This window comes from Pyxicephalus adspersus, chromosome 11, assembly GCF_032062135.1.
Source record: "Pyxicephalus adspersus chromosome 11, UCB_Pads_2.0, whole genome shotgun sequence".
NCBI classification, from domain to species: domain Eukaryota; kingdom Metazoa; phylum Chordata; class Amphibia; order Anura; family Pyxicephalidae; genus Pyxicephalus; species Pyxicephalus adspersus.
In genome coordinates this window covers 53,139,928-53,157,923 of record NC_092868.1, presented here as the reverse complement: position 1 = coordinate 53,157,923, position 17,996 = coordinate 53,139,928, and the positions used below count along the sequence as shown (strand labels likewise).

Here is a 17,996-nt window from a genome sequence, read left to right as displayed (position 1 = left end):
GTACTTGGTTGTGCTGGTAGCAGCCGTCTCTGGGTGGGCGAGGGATTAGGCAAAGCTTTGACATGACGGAGAGCCGAGGGACACGGTGCTGACATGTCTCAAACACCACGCTAAGCCTCAGGGGCGAGATCTGAAAAGAAGGCTGAAAAAAGAAAAGGCCCAAAATATGAAACGATTTATTACGCGGCTGATCTCTAAATCACACCGTTAACAGCCCTATCAAAAATAGTAAACGGCTAAAGGAATGAAATCCTATCGACAGCTGCGGGGGAGGCTTTCCGCAAAACATTTACTTGCTGCTTAAGATGAAAATTGCTTGGAAAAAGACAATGAGGACTGAAGTTTGTGCAGGTCACAGAGCCCGTGAGGGGATCTTGCTATTTCTGGGACTTTATATTTATGACATAAATGTATTTCGCCATGCTAAGCCAGTTCTGTGTTGATAACATAGGCTTAGCAGTCCATCTAATGGGACAAATATTTGTAGCCACCATAAAAAGAGGAAGCACTAAAATTCTCAGTAATATGGACTGAATTTGGGAAACATTTAGAGAAAAGCCTTTATTAGAATGTGTTTTAAAAAATGCTCCTATTGAGGCAAGCATAGGACTGCAACTGTAAAAAAGTAATGCACGTATCGGCGAATGCTACCATTAAAGCCAATGTAATGAGTTAGAAAAAATACTAGGATATTAAGTTGCTGAGCTGTTCCTTTTAAGCTCTAAGCTATTCAATCAGTGCATTGTCTTCATGGAACTCAGGACTCTATACTGGTAATTTTTAATACGATAAGAGTCGAGCATAGAAAAGAGCCAATCTGCAGGGCTGCAAGTGAGCGTGTGCCAGTGATAGGTTCATTGACAGCCGGCAGACCTGGATTGAGGAAGATTGATACACAGAAAGGATGATAAAACTGAGAAGAAGAGCTGAGAAGAGGAACCACTGCAAGACTGTACACTATACAGTTCTTGTATGTTGTACTCATTGAAGAGCAGGTTGTAAGTGCGAGGGGGTCACTAAGCAGGTAGGTCGTTAAATGGGGAATACCTGTATGCAAAAGGTTGCTACACATGTGCCTCTAGTCCTGAACAGCTGACTGCAACAGTTCTGCAAATATCTATGGCAGAATAAACAAAGGCAATGTATCATGGTAGCACATTGACTGGTAGGCATGGTTCATTGGGAAACACCTTTTCTCATCTTCCAGCTCCAGCTTCCATTGAAGCTCTCAACATTCAGTTTTATAATATCTTAGAGCCACAATTGGAAAACTTTTTGCCAGTTTTCCACTTGATATAGATAACCATCTAGGAAGTGGTTAGAGCAATGCATTACATTGGCACCAGAGTTGGAACTGATGGATCAAGATGTAATAATATAGAAAACCAATCTCAATGATCCTGTTTGGAATTTCTTTGACAAAATTAAATTTCAGGCCTTGTAATAAGTGGAGAACTTGGGCATTTTTCCAAGGAATGAAAAGTTTGAGCTAGAATTTTTCTAAAACTAGATATTTTAAAAGTGTGGCATTGTAGAAAGATGAGATGAAAAAGTGGAGAATCTCTGAACTGAAAAGAAATTTGTTTTATGAGACAGAATAATCTTTACTCAAGCAAACCTGTTCCAACCTACACTGAAAATGATCTCTTGAAAATTGGCTCACTTACAGCTTCAAAAGAGAAGTAAGCAGAATTGGACAAGTAAGAGAATTGTGTAAAATTGTCTGTGAAATCATCGACTAGGCAGAGTTTTACAAAGGGAAATAAGTTCTACTGAAGTGGGGACAAAGGTCTCAAACAGTAGACCTCAGTAGAAGATCTGATGGCTCATTAATAGACCTCTCTCACTTAAATCTCTATTTTTCTCTTTGCAGCAAACACAATGCATTTAGAAATGGTCTGGGGGCATTTAGGCGTTGAGCTGGTAATATTGCATAGAGATACTTCACCATTCAGTCAATGATCAGAGTAGGATCCACTACTGCTTAGCTTTATATAGCTACCTTCTTTTAGAATCAGCCATCTTTCTTATGGCTCCCAGATATCACTGGGTGCCAGGGAAGATGATGCTGGAAGACCTGGAAGTCCCAAAAAACCATGGCCACCAATCAATTCACTTCCATGACACATTAGGCCTGATTTAATAAAGCTCTCCAAGACTGGAGAAGATAGACTGTCATGGGAAAACCTGAGTGATCCAACAAACTTGGAAAGGATCTGGCCCAGGATCGAAAACATGTCCTAACACATAGCAAATTACATTTCCGAAATCCATGGAAGTCTATCTTTTCCATACTTGGAGAGCTTTAATAAATCAGGCCAAGTGTGTCCAATGGTATACTTTTTTTGCCACAGAAATCTGTCTCTACCATGGCTGTTTGTGTTTGCCTTCTAGGACCAAGTTTTTCAGTCATCTCCTCTATTTCCCATCACTACCTATGAATTGTAACCAGACAATGTTGACCTATCTTGGCTTTATAAGAAGAGAGGATTATATTGCGGATTATATTGAAGTTTCCATCCAGTGGACCTCTTGCAACACAAATGTTGGTTTTCAGCCACAGTTGTCTTTATCATACACAATGTAATGGATAATGGAAAGCACAGCTCAAGTTCATTTAACTAATTTCCAAATCCCAAGTCAAAGCAAACAATGTATGTCATACTAATAGATTGGGGAAATGCCAATGGTCTCACAACGTGTCTTTATATTACATCTTATTCATATGAATTTCTAGCAAACGTTACAGCAATTTTTTTTTGTTTTAGTGCAATATGAGAATTTATTGGTTGCAATCAGTGATAAGAATTACACTTCATGATAAATATTCAATGAACACTCAAGCATAAATCTTCAGGACTGACACCAGAGATTCTGTGGGAGGAATACAGTCCCAGGATACGAGTCTTACAGAAGGCGGTCACTCTCCAGATTTCATGGATTGACTGACAGACTAAAAACAGAGAAGGTAGGTGAAACTCGACAGTTTTCTTCAATCAAGGCTCAGCTTGATGTTGACTAATTACACTGTAATGGTATTTGTATGATGCTGCCACTGGCGGAAATTACCTGACAGCACATCAATATTAATGCTGCTTCTTGCATAGAAATGGCCTGGCAAGCCTCCCGATCTGGAGAAAGCCGCACCAGTATTGCCAGAAACCTTAAGCTTTCCTGCTCTTAAAACTGACAACTTGGCACAATCAATCTTCTTTATCAGTGCGTCATCGACGTCAGTGCTGTCCTATATCATCCAATCAATCGGTTTTATTCTGCAGCTATGATTTCATTGCATGCGCGTGGAATACCAGAGAGGAGGAGGTTACAGTAGTCCAGGCGAGAGATGATAAGAGTGTGTAGACGGAGTTTGTTGGTCTCTGGGGACAGGTAGGGGCCAAGAAGCAGGAGAGCTGGAGATATTCTGAATGTGGGTGGTGAAGGAGAGGGAAGAAGGTGACACCAATACAATGTGCCTGAGAATTGGTGACATCAAATCCAACAGGCCGAATAATCATGTTAGAGAGATGTCGGGGGCGGGGGGTGGCGGGGTGTTTTTTTGGAAAGTTTCCTAAATTTGATTGCACCTGCAGTAGGTATCTTTGGTAATAGGTTTGTTACATGATCAAAGGGGGTTTTTTAGAACACCAATTATTGACAAAAGGGAGAGTGGTGGATCAGTGCACTCCAGTCATGTCTATCAGATCTCAGAACTTTATTCATAGTGTTGCATCTCAGAACTTTATCTGAGGCATGCCTTTATTTATAGCCCTCACAAGCACATCCATTAGGAAACTAAACGTTAGGGACAATACTTATGAACTTCCCCCTTATGGCTTTCCTTGTTTTATGTCATGGTACAAAGGGGTTACCACCTGAAAGAGCCACCAAATAACAGCATGACCTCTATCCTGATGACATCTGAGGTGTTTAGGGTAGGGGGCTGAAATGTGGAAACAATAGAACAGCAATACCCTACTAGACTCACAACAGATTTCACCAAAGGATGGTGTTACAAACATAGTAACTGCATAACTCAGGCAATAAAAAAGCTTGGTAAGCAAGGTAGAGGTGGGATATCAAAAGTATCCTGAGTAAAATCTTCAACAGTTAATGAGGATCCAGAAAGTTTCGGAGTGCATGGCTTTTGTCCCCCCGTCCCCCCCAAAAAAAGATAAAGTACATTAAACGAAATTAGGTCTTACCTTTATGCAGTGCTTTATATGTATTCTTAGGCAAATCAGAACATCAAAACATTGTCCTCAAATCTATAAAACAAAAAAATTATAATAAAAATATATTGTATTGTAGTGTATAGGCAGAACATTAAAGTAACAGAAAAGCAGATTAAGCATGAAACACAAACAAAATAAAGTGGAAGACACCAGCATTCTGTAGCCCTAGAGAATATAGTAATAGCTGCCGGGGCCCAGGCTCATGTAAAAGTTGCTTATCCAGTCCAGATACACTATTGTCATGTAAGAACAGAATACTGTCATACAAGTTTTACAAGTTTTGCTGCCAAGTGCATATACTACTGAACATTAGATTACTTTTGAAAATTATAGTAGAGGTACATTATGAAGCATTTTCGATGAACATTTTGGGTAGAGATAATTGTGTAAAAGTATCATAAAAATTACTATGCCAGGTTAGATAGTTACATTCTAGATGTCCATGCCACTAAGAGCTACCATACTTTATTGTTATAATTTATGTAGTGCAAAATATTACATACTCATGTCACTTACTGTTCCTCACAATCTAATGCCCCTACCATAGGGTTGTTTTTTTGGGGAAAAACATATAAACCTACTAGTATAGTTGGTTGAAAGTTAAAAACAGGAGTGCCTGAAACAAACTCATGCAAACAATGAAGGACCATACAGCTCAATGCAAATAGCGCTATAACCAACATCTGAACCTAAACCTGCCGAAACTGAGCTGATGCCCAAAATGATGCCACCAACTATTCTTTTGCAATCTAATGCCCCTACCGTAGTCTACCATAGTCTAGAGTTGTTTTTTTGGGCGGTAAAACCAATAAGCCAAGCAGTTTGGTTCGTTGAAAAAAAGGCCCAAAGGAAACCCAATGAAATATTTGATGAACACGTTTAGTTTACTTTGTATTATTGCTTTGTATGTATCAATTAACTATGACAATATTATGCACCATTTTATTTGTACACTTTATGATTTATGTTTTCTTTTTGTATTTTATATCTTCTGTATTTATATAAAGTCAATATATTATCATACCCTGAGGAAGCCACATCTGGCGAAACGCGTCGGGAGATTGTTTTTCTAATACGGTCATACAATCAATTTGGTTAGAACACCTCTGTCTAGCACAAATATCCTAGTCCTGTGACTATGCAACTCAACTGGGGATATTATCTTGTAATTGTGTATATGCTGTAAATATGTATGAAACATTACTGTATCAATACATAATTAGATTTTCAACTATACCCTCTGAGCCTTAAACTTCTTTCTTTGTCTTCTTCGTTTATTTGTATTCTTACATATCCAAGGAAGTGGCTCTCCCAAAAGATCCTCAATATATATTCTGAAGAGTTACTTTGAATATTATTCCATGCAGATAGTGTTATAACCAACATCTGAACCTAAACTTGAAGCCACTGAGCCACCATGATGCCCCAAAAAATTAAAATTAATTTAAACTAAATGGTTTAAAGTGTTTTCCCAATTTGGAAGCCCAAACTTTTAGGGGGTAGTTGAGGTCAACTTTTTTCAAGTATAAAAGGTATCTGTCTTGCCATCGGTTTGTAGAAGTTCAAGCGGGTGATAACATCATGAGCCGCAAAGCTTTGGTGTAGGGAAAATTCGCTATTCTTGATATGCTGGCAATGACATTAACGGATAGCACAGAGCGTAAAAACGGTCATTATTCATAGCACTGGAGTGATCATATTACCACTTGACATTAACAATAAGAAAGATGTGCACTTCTAATATTACACTTTATAGCTGATGGGATCACCACTTCACACTGATAGGCAAACCATGTGCACTCCTATTACACAGCTGTCAGTGGTCCTGAATAAAAGAAATATGACAATCTGATAGCAGTTTCTGGGCTTGACAGGAAAAATGCGACCTGACATGAGGAATACATCCATTACTGATGACACTTGATAATAAAAATTGATGTAAACATGGATGATTCTGCTTTTGTTTAATGTCTGCGTGATCTATCAAACACAGATTACAACAGATGAAGAGGATGACATTGAGAGATAGATGCTTTACAATGACCCCACAGGTGCAATGTAGATCCCTTTGCAATACTTCTGTATAGCAGGGTAGAGAAATCCATATAAACTGCCGGGCAACCCAATAACCAATATTTCCAAAATCCTGGCATACCTTGTGGTTCTGGTATGTATGCCAAGCCTAGCTGAATTTGAGGGTAAAGAATTAAAATCTTTGTAGGGTCTTATTTGTAGATGTGGTCGTTCAGTCTTGCATGGTTGTGTTGGCTCTTCTAGTATTCTGAAATTATACTTTGGTTAAAGGAAACAAAGTTTGACTATTCTGTTCTCTCCATTGACATTTCCCCTAACTCACATAGATAACATTTTTATGTGGGCTCATTGGATCATAGGCAAGAACTCAACAAATAAGCCCAAAACCTATTGATACTAGCCCTAACTCACATTGCTAATATTTTCATGTGGATAATGGCCAGCTACCCATTTCTCTTTTTGGCACCGTTCCACTAAAACACCATCATAGATGCTCTTTTGTTGGCTGAGCCAATAACTATAAACATGAGTTCACCGGGAGACATTGAGTATTGGATGATGTACAAAAGTATCACATTACAATTATTCTTTTTGATGATTTTGTCCAGACTATTTCTGCAAATCATACTTGAGATATCCAATAATTTGAAGAACAGTTGTTGTTTATGTATAACTACAAATGGCCATTCTGGCAGGACTGTCGTTCCTTTTGAACAAGGTCCATCATGTTCTATGGAGAGCTGCGTGTCCTGTTTATAAAAAGTATTTATGGGAATAAATATTTTTGCTTCTCGTAGCACCAAGTTCTTACTTTTCTAAATGTTACAGATAGTAGAAAGAAAGACCACTTGCTATGGGCCTTACAGGAAGTGTTCCTTGGGCCCCAAGCGATATCATTAGAAACGGAAAAAAGGATAGGCTCAATAATAGGTCATTCAATTAAATGCCTACCTCATCTGAATGCAGGTGATAGGTTCACTTTAATTCAGGATGAATTACGCTGCTCGGTACGGTGCCAGAGAGATAGCTTGCATAAATGGAGAAATGCAATTATGATCCCTCAAGTCCCAACAGTGATTTCTTCTCACAAATGGACAGCGTCTGAGAGCTGTTAGAAGAGAACTAAGCCAGGCAAAAAGGGTCAGCAATCTTTCTGGATATTACGAGTCCCTGGAGCTAACAGCTGTAGAATGTTTGTCTGTAAGGTTCTCTTACATTACAAAATATGGGGCATTCATTTAAATCTACATTTGCAAATTTTTTCTTTTTAGGCAATTTTTGCTAAAACCAATTTTAGAAAAAAATTTTGGACGATGAAGCCAAGACTCTCTGTGGGTAACACTGGAATGCAATATTGCTGCTCATGCAGGACACTACATATGGTTCTCTCAGAAACCAATTACTCCCCTGTAGAGCTGACACTCTAATCTTTGTGACTAATAAAAGAAGTTGCCCAAGAGCGGGAGAGTGAGACGCTGGGATCAGCGCTGGGCTTTGCAGTGACCTTGCTATTAAAATGCCCCCACTGTGCCGAAATCGACACAAGTTCAGGCTCCGTTTCCTGCCTCGGTCATTTGCACTCTGTGTGATCAGAGGAAGGCACATTTTATTTTTCTGCTTTATGTAGACAGACAGACAGAGAAAACCGTTTATACAAAATTAATATACAAAAAATATCTGCTAACTTGAAGCAATTATGTTTAAAAAAATGACTTAGCCAAACATAACTTTTGAAAAAAGTCCTGCAAAAGAAAAAAAAATTAAGAGAATAAGCACCAGCAGCTGTAGAAAATTAAACGGTCGGGGGGATTTAAGAGATAATTAACTTACAAATGTCATCCCATATCAGGCCCTGGGCGAGAGGAATATGCCGCACTTGGAGTAATTGATGTCATGTAGAAACAAGAGAGCTAGCCAGACATGCCCTCATACGGGTAATGGGATTTTACTAGCTCAGGGTAGCCGAGCCGATATTATAATCACTATGCCACTAACACAACCAATTGTTGCTTTTACTCCTCATACAAATTCCAAATCAATGATTCTCGATGGCAGCCTTCCTTGAGGCGCGTGTCAGCGCTTGGCTCGTATAACACAGCAAGGCGGATCTCGGATAACACAGTGCTTTGTGGCTTGGGCAACATGGCACTGCTGGGGATTTTGTACCATGGCACTAAATCTGGAAGCGGTGGCATGACATTTACTGGTTACAAAGTTTTTAAGCTTGACTACCTTTTGGCCTGCACGATTATCAAGCTGTCCTAATGCTGGATTCATGCACCTGGCTGGGACAATGATGGGAATTTGAATGGAGCAACAGTGATTTCACGTCTTGTTAGGTATTACATAATCGTGTGCAGAAATCTTTGCAAACTAGAAGCTCAGACAAAATTTTGTAGGTGTTGGTTGACTTGAAAAAAATTCTATAACTAATCTGCCTATCTAAATTTTTACCTAAATTTTTTTTACAGACATGAGGCTTAAAAGACATCTGAAACTATGTGTTTTGAGCTATCTTCTTTTAAATTATAAGCAAAATGGAAAATTGATTAAATAATACAACTTAGATTTTGCAACTTATACCAAGTTTAAAAAATTGCAGTAACTAGATTGATAAAAGCTGTTTCTCCCTAAAACCAAAAAAGAATAAAGAATGTTGGGACATGTTCTGGGGTTGGGGTTCTTCTGGGTAATACCAGGACTTACATTTTAATTTTAGATATGAATAGTTGAAAGGACACTGAGGGTATATTTATCAATTGTTTCATTCAGTTTCAAACTTCGGCAGCATGGTGTCCCAGTGGTTTACTTTCTTGCCTTTGCAGTGTTAGGTCCTAGGTTCGAAACTCGGCCAGGACACTATCTGAATGAACTTTGCATGTTCTCCTTGTGTGTGCTTGGGTTTCCTTCCACATTCCAAAAACATGCACTTAGGTTATTTGGCTTCCCCAAATTGTCCTTAGTCTGTATTAAAGACATATGACTATGGTAAGGTCATTTGATTGTGAGCCCCTTTGAGGGAAAGCTAGTAACATGACAATGGACTATGTAAAGCGTTATGTAATGTGTTGGCACAATATAAATGTGCGATAAAAAGTAATAATGTCACTAAAAAATAAAAATGGGAGTAAATCTAACTATGCACTATGCAATGGTTTCAACCGATTATACAAATAATTAAAAATTGACAAGACTGATTATATTTGACAGATTAAAAATTGATTGCTCAAAGCATTTTTTATTTGTTGGTTAGCCATCATTAAAAATCAATGCCACTTTCTTACATAACACTATTATTGAATACAAATATAATAATAAAATTATTATATATATTATTAGATACAATGGTAATATCAGTCATTATTCAGGTCAATTTTTCAACCAGTGGATGGTACATGGGATAATTGTAGTTGATCATAATGAATAATTGAAATAATAATACCCATTAAAAAAATGGAATCAAAGGACCTGAAATGCATGCTAGTGCATCCCCTGATATGCAATGACGTTGCGGTGCATGGCTGCAAATACCTGTGCTATTTCCTAGGTTTGTAGCTGGGAAAAGTTTGTAGCTGGTTCCCCTCGGATCCCCATTGGCAAAGGTGGCTTGTGGATGACCAGGCTTTGAGAAACCAATTTTTTTTTTTTCATATGTAACATATTCAGTGTTTAGCTATAATTTACCTAGAATATAGCTAGAATATATTTGTCCTTATTTTAATATAGCTGTGTAGGGACCAATGATGTAGACCAATTCATAGCAATATAACTCCCACTTTTCCCCTTTTACCAGATGATCTCAGTTTCATTATGGTCATTATCAGTTGGCTTTATATATTATTAGTAATAATAATAATAATAATAATAAAAATCACTACAGCTAAAGTGGCATGTCATTTTAAATACTTCAACACGTACCCGCGTTTCTGAAATAAATTCTACCAACGTTTTGTCACTTTACAGAGCCGCAGGCTGACAACGAGAAGTGGAGTTTATTATCTTCCCGTTGTATAAACACGATTTGCTTTTATGAAAGCGTTTAATTGAACTACTACATTTGAAATTAAAAGCAGTCATTTTTCACCCGGCGCTGTCGACAAGCGAACAAGGAAAAACTCTTCAAACTTAACTGCAAGCAACTCAAACTGCCATCTTGTTGTGATCAATCAGGGAAATAAAAAAAGTAGGTAAAAAAAAATTAATTAGGTGTTGAGTCAGTAAAGCGTTTTCAGCTACTGGTAGAAAATTTTAATAATATGGCAAGGAAAAAAAAAAAAATCATAAACTTCGGTTAGAGAACGGGAATGGGATTAAAGACGTCTGACTTGTACCAAGGTGGTCGGCTGTGCATAATGAAGACAATGGTCAAACAAAAAGCAGAATGGGAATGGTTTACTATATACTTTTTTGTTTTGTAATAAGAAAGAGGGAGAAAGAAAAACAAAATCTGCTGTCGTTGTCACCCCAAAACTACACTGAGATCTATTTTTTATATATAAAAAAAGGTTCAACAATAATTAATACAGCCTGTAAAAAAATAAATAAATATAAATATATATATGGGAAGAGGGAGCGGGAGAGAGAGGGAGGGAGGGAGAGAGAGACTGGGTAATAATGAGAGTATATATATATATATATATATATATATATCATTATATATTTTATAAATAAAATAAAAAGATAAACAAAATATATTAGATAAAATACAAGACTTTTTGAAATATTATTTTTTGAACCACACTAATGTTGACATTGATGGTGTTGTTTCTTACAACATAAGTACATAAGGAAAGACTTCTGGATTACTACCTTATTGCTTTTTCTTTATATTAGATTTTAAAAGTACCACAGTTAGTGAACCAATGAATATATATAAAAGAAAAAAAAAGTAAAAAGAAAAAAAAGTAGTAGTTGTATTTTCTTTGCATACTTCATAAAATAGGTCAGGAAGAAGGACAAAAGGGCAATTGGATTTGGGTCTACAGTCTACAAAGTTTCTCCAAACTAAGGATCACTGGGAACTGCAGTCTAGATTGTAAGCTCTTCGGGGCAGGGTCCTCTCCTCCTCCTGTGTCACTGTCTGTATCTGTCTGTCATTTACAACCCCTATTTAATGTACAGTGCTGTGTAATATGTTGGTGCTATAAAAATCCTGTTTAATAATAACTTATTAAGAATACCTATGTGGTTGAAGGACTGAAAAAAAATCATGTATTGCAGAAAATCATCAACCTGGGCATATGGGTTGGTTTATTAAAATAAAAAAAGCAGTTGATATAAAATATTCTCTTAGTAATAAAAGATACATTTGTACTCTCTTTTACCATCCGGTCAATTAGATGCAAAAATACTATTTTATTTCCCTTAAACATATTTGGGTATTCAAAAACATCACAGATTTAAATGTTTTTAATATACTAAGTGGGTTTCCTAACCTTATACTTATATGGTAAATAAACAACAAAGGGCCTGATTTATTAACGCTCTCCAGATCCATTCCAGGTTTGCTGGATCACCCAGATGAAAGTGTATGCTCTTCAGCCTTGGAGAGCTTTATTAAATCAGGCCCAAAGTGTGTAAAACATCCTTGGAGTGCTGAAGCTTCACTAAAAAAATTCATTCAGTCCATGAAGGTCTTGGGGTTGCTGGGATCCTCATGGGAAAGGCCGGCTGTTAGCATCATCAAATAACATTAGTCACTTTGTATTTTAAATGATATATCGATTTCTTTATTAATCATTTATTCCCAATACAATCTCAATCAATTGTTTTTACCCCCAGGTAAGTCTATATTGAGCACACACCTACAAACTGTTGGCAATAACTTTATTTGTAGACATTTTTTTTCTCTATTTTTTCCACGTTAGCAGCAAACTTACGATAAGGCAGACTAGTTATGGAAATTCATTTGGCTATTTCTATATCAATAACATATTCTTCTGCAGTAGGGGGTTATGAAACAGGAGCAAAAAAAAAAAGTAGAGCGACTGCAAACTGATTCATATTTTGATTTTCAAAAGCAGCTTCTAGAATCAAACCTGACTGTTGGCAAAATTGTTATTCTCTTTTCTCTGGTTTTCATAAAACTGGCCTGGCGCCCTTTCTTCTTAGCGTTCTTCAGTTCTTTTTTGGTATCCCTCGTCAGAGGTGTTTGCTTCTCTTATTCTGGAACATAACACTAAGCCAGTCTCTGAGCACAACAGAATCCTCTGCAGAAAACACACTAGAAATGTATCCAAGGACAGCAGGAATAAACAACTGTGAGTTTAGCAACCTTTACAAACCGGCTCTCATTTTTGCAGAATAACTTTTATCGAATTGAAGTGATGTCCCATGTTAGCCAGGCAATGGTACAAGAATCCTATCTTTAGTCTGACAATAAAGCCTTGTGCCTTAGAAGCTTGCTATGATAGATATTTGAAGTATTACCCACAGCCACCAAAAAAATCACTAAGATTTGAAAACATTTAGTTAATGAAAAGGGACCTTATTTAAAATGCAGCAGAGAATTGATTTCCATTTAGCAGCAGACGTACATTTCCTAAAAATCTGGATTTCTCAGTATTCATTGGGGAATGCAGGATTTAGGAATGTGGCCAAAGTTACCTTTCCTGGTCCTGATTGCCTTTAAATATTTGCAGTTTTCAAAGAGATAATCATAAGTTTTAGCAATGTTTCACCTTTGATTTCTTTGAAACACTTGCCGCACTCAAAGCTTTCTTGATCATCGCAGCACATGTTTGCTGTTCTGCGAATGAGGATTTTAGCACAGAATAAATATTTGCACTTATCCTCTTACGCCAGGCACAGCAAAATTCTGTAGCTCTAGAAATGAGGTAGTTCTAAATTAACTATTTTTTTTCTTTTTAATATGCCCCTAACTGTATGTACATTGGTGTGTACAAATAAGCAGATATAAGGATTGGCATGGTGGCTCAGTGGTTAGCATTTTGGCCTTGCGGCATCAGTTTTTAATCTTGGCCAGAATAAGATTCCTCTGGGCATTGCAGTTTACCCCTTTATTCCAAAAACATGACCAGGGTACAGTATAAGAAGTCCTCGCTGCCCGACCAATCCATTTCTCCACCCAACAACACCCCCTTTAACAATAAAGACACTTACACTTTGTGTTGGAAAAAATTGGCCACAGCAGCCCCTTTTATTAACACCATGTTCCATTTTAACAATATACAATTTTATAGGCCCCAACAAACCCTTCCTTTTTCAACATTAGATAACAATGGAACAACACTCCCCATAGGTCCATGAAAGACACCACTCCTCCTTCATCATCTTGCCGTTTTTTGATCCACCGCCAGGCCCCCAGCCGCACATCCGCCGGCTCGGGGACAGTTAGCGGACCTCCCACCAATAACTTCGCCTCCACAACAACCAAGTGTCATGCAAGGCCCACATTACTGTACCGAAACCCCAACCTTTTTGTTTCCATTACCCCACCTTTAATTTTCATGGACCCAAAACAACAACATGCCACTCGCCGGCTGCTTATGACAATAACGACCCCCCTTTTTAATATTAGGGAGGGAGGGTGGGTGCGCGCAGTCACTTGACATATTTAAAATGCTGCCCCCCACACCTCGGGGCCTCCTTTTAACTCTTTACCCTTCTCCCTCCCCTCCCCTTTAACCTCCAATCATACCCTTTATTTTTCCTGCATTTTTCTCTCCCTATTTTTTTTTTGGAACTTTTAACCCCACTGCTCAGCCTTCCCTACTCCCCCTGTCATGAGGCCCTCCGCTAAATTTCCTTTGCTTCAGGCCTGCTTACCGGTTGGTTCATTGGCTTTCCCCTACATTTGCCTTAGACTATGTTAATAACATATTACTACGGTGGAGACATTAGATTGTGAGCTCCTTGGAAAGATGGTAAGAAACTGTGAATGATGTCAGTGCTATAGTAAACAAGGGCATATTTAAAAAGGGGCAAACTGGTAATCATTCACTAGTTTTACAATTTTTATTATTTCCTGGCACTAGAATCCCAATTGCCATACATATCCTGGTCTCCCTATTTATATAGTGGGACCATGACCTCCTACTGGTGACCCCTCAAATTATACACCATACAATTTTATCTACAGAGGATATTTGGGACCTTCATACTGCTGGTGCTGACCTTTCTAGTGATACAACCCTAAATTTTATCTATAAAGCAGGTCCTCCTTCCTCCTGCTGGTGACCCATCTAGTGATACACCACACAATCCTTTCAATATAGGGTAGTCAGGACTTTCAGAATTCTATTTACACAAGGAATGAGGACCCCTTTCCCCATTGCTGGTGACTCCTCTGGTGCTACAACCCTTAGTTTTACCTATATATATATGGGAATCAGGACCTCCATCCTCCTGCTTATAGTGATACACCTCGCCGTTGTATTTGGTGACCCCTCTAGTGCTTCATCCCACTATTTTATCTATGTAGGTGAATCAGGACCTCATTCCTCTTGCTGGTAACCTCTCTAGTGATTGAACCCACATTTCTTTTTATATCAAGAATTCAGAGGACTTTCTGCCTCCTCCTGGTGACCCCTCTAGTAATACAGCCCACAATTCTATCTATTTAGGGAATCAGGACCTCCTTCCTCATACTGGTGACCCCTCTAGAAATGATGACCCCATAATTTACCCCACAATCTACCGGTATATAGGAAAATCATGACCTGCTCTTACCTGCTGGTGACCCCTCATATGATAAACGCCACAATTCTATCTATGTAGGTGAATCAGGAGCTCATTCTTCTTTCTGGTAACCTCTCTAGTGATTCACCCCATAATTCTATCTATATAGAGGTACCAGGGCATCCTTGCTCATTTAAGTGACCCCTCTAGTGCTGCATCACATGACTATTTCTAAATAGGGGATCGGAACCTCCTTCCTCCTGGCGGTGACCTCTCATATGATACATCTCACAATTCTATCTATATAGAGGATCAGAACCTTCTTCCTCCTGCCAATGATCCCAATGATTCACCCTACAATTCTAAAGGAAAAAATAAAAGCTACCACTTTTTATATATGGCATAAAAGGAGTGATCAGATTTCTTACAGCAGAAAACACAAAATTGGAGAGCATTTTTCTCTTCTCTATAAGCATGCCCCTTAAATTACCTCTAGTCACACAAAGCGACCCATCCAAACTTTGTCGTTTGGGGCAACTTTTATCCCCGAGATCATGCTGCAAGTTTTAGCAGTACATTGGGAAATTATTCAATTAACTGTTCTCAGCACTTTTCCCGCTTTAAGTGTGGTTTAATTAAAGTCATCTAAAATGCGCAGAGGGGAGAGCTACCGCTTCACACATCAGCCGACCACATACCGGTGCAGGGGAAAAAAAAACCTTGATTACAGGATTTTTTTTTTCACTCTCTCTCCTCGCTAGAAAAAAAAAAGAGCTGAAAGTTCAGTCTGATTTGATTCTACTTTCCCTGAATAAAGGAGAGAAATATTAGTTAATCTTGTAATCTCTGCCAGTTGTTCCTAAAACAGACTTGCTTGCTAGTGACCTTTTTTTTCGGAGGAGGCTGTTTCTATGACAACTGGACTGTTGGAATCAGCCTATAAAATACATGGAATAAAAAACACAGCGCTTTTCAAAGAAGTGTTTAATTCTGCTAACGTGTTGCCGGGTTCAAGGGTAGATTCGCACATTTTTCGTTTGAACTGTCCTCAGTGGTATTGTTGTTTGGGATTTTTTTTTAGATTTTGCCATGTCTGGAGTTGGGATTTCATTATTCAGGGTTAATTATAGTAACACTGCGACAGCTCAGCAATTAAAGGCATTTATACTAAGTGATATTCTGTGGAATGGTGAACACATTTGCAATACCACATCCATAGTTCTCCAATGGTGTTCTTGGAGCATGTGCTTTGGTACTTTTATCTATTTCCAAAGAAGCCTTATTATACCCTATATATATAAATATAGAATGCCTATATGTGTTGGAGCACAGAAGGGTCACTTCACTATGGCATAGCATATTCTATTTTTACTTCCTGTTGTTGCAAGGTCCGAGTATAGGAAGCCCCTGATTTCAGTTCCTTGTGTAGTCCACTTCCGCGGCCCACAATTCTTGGCATATTCATGGTACTAGTGCCTTAGAAAGCCTAAAGAATTTCCTGACTCCTTGAGGGATGCTGAATATGGCTCAAAGCCATGGCTCTAGAAGTCAAAATGGGGTTAGCAGACCTCACCATACAGGCATGTGCTTTTTATATCTCCCCACTTCCCACCACACCCCACCGGTGCTCCATCCTCAACCCGTCCGATTTCATACAGTTTGGTCAGTGTTTTTTTTCAAATCAAACATGAAGTTGCTTAAGTTAATGTTTTTCTACAGTTGGTCTTAACAATTCACTATAGGTTGTAGTGCACAGATAAGCTGAGTATCCAAAAATTGGACAAGCACCATTTTGTTGGCTGTAATGCATGGTACCGCAATACAATAAGCTGTGCAACAACATAAGTGTGTTGAAGGTGCATTGTCTTGGTACGTTGAGGTTCCTTAAAGCAGATCTAAACTCAAAATTTTTACTTTCCCCTTTTATATAACATAAAAATCTGATTGCAACACCATTTTTGTTTTGATATCAGGCATCCCGGGAGGGATTTTCTTCACTAAGGGGAAAGAGATGCCAATCTTACCCATGCGCAGTGTTTTTTTCCCCCTTTCCAGTGGGCTAAGTCATTCAATCTCGCACCTGCGCAGTGCGAGATTGGGTGATATAGCAAAAAGATCAGAGATTACAGTGGCCAGTGCTTGCTCGGTGCCAGATCGAAAAAAAAGAATCCCAGGACAGCCAGGACCAAATCGAGGAAAGGTCCAGCGCCATCGAGGGATTAAAGGTAAGTGTGATTTTTTTTCACTTTAATTACGCTTTAATGCTAATCTAATACTTTTATGGTGCTAAAAATATATAAGTAATTGAATGTCCATAGTATAGCAACAGTTCCATTTAAAGCAGAGTTAAACACTGCTTCTAGCATCCAGGGTTTTATGATAATATGCACAGCACTGTTCTGGATTTCCAATTTGAAGTGGAACTATAGATTAAAAATAAGAAATTACAACCTCACTCCTGCAATCAAGAACTTGTCTGCTCACAGTTTTTTATTTTTGAACTTCAGTTCCACTTTAAAAGGATTTGTAATTTTTTCCCATAGACATTTATAAAAAAATTACCAGGGGTTGTTATACTATCATTACAACAAATTTTTAAGTTAACATCAAGGTACACTACCAAAACATTCTCTCAGGCCACCCCAGCCATTCACCACATCGCCAACCTAACCTAACCCAAGGCCTTTTTGATTTTTCAATAATTCTAAAAGGATTGGACTCTTGATCATCTAATGATAAAAGGACAGTAGGTGAACTACTAAAGGAATTCAGGCTGTTCACTTACCGATGTAAAAAATTACCTTGCCAGGTATAATCCAGTGAGTTTAGTGAATGCGGAGAATGTGGTCACTTTGCAAAAAATATCTTTGCACATGATTAGACAGCTGCAGTCAACAAGGCTTCATATTTTTCATAAACTAAGTTAAATATCAAAGGTAAATTTGCTCGTGAACAGACGGTTTTACTTTAGTAGATCAACCTCAATGACTCTTCTGAAACTAGTCACCGAGCCCATCTCCATTCTGGCCACTGTTCCTCTAACTGTTTACTCATTCCACTGCACACATTAGGCCTAATTTATTATGAGAG

The 17,996-nt window shown here is 38.2% G+C and overlaps 1 protein-coding gene across 6 annotated transcripts in view; it reads right to left on the bottom strand.

Moving 5' to 3' along the window:
- The window catches only part of PKNOX2 (PBX/knotted 1 homeobox 2), a 241,334-nt gene that overhangs the window by 118,551 nt on the left and 104,787 nt on the right, over positions 1–17,996 (bottom strand). For all 6 annotated transcript variants that reach the window (XM_072425881.1, XM_072425887.1, XM_072425882.1 and 3 more), the window contains exon 3: positions 4,203–4,265. The gene's annotated coding sequence lies outside the window, so the exon portion shown is untranslated. The remainder of the gene's footprint in view (positions 1–4,202; positions 4,266–17,996) is intronic.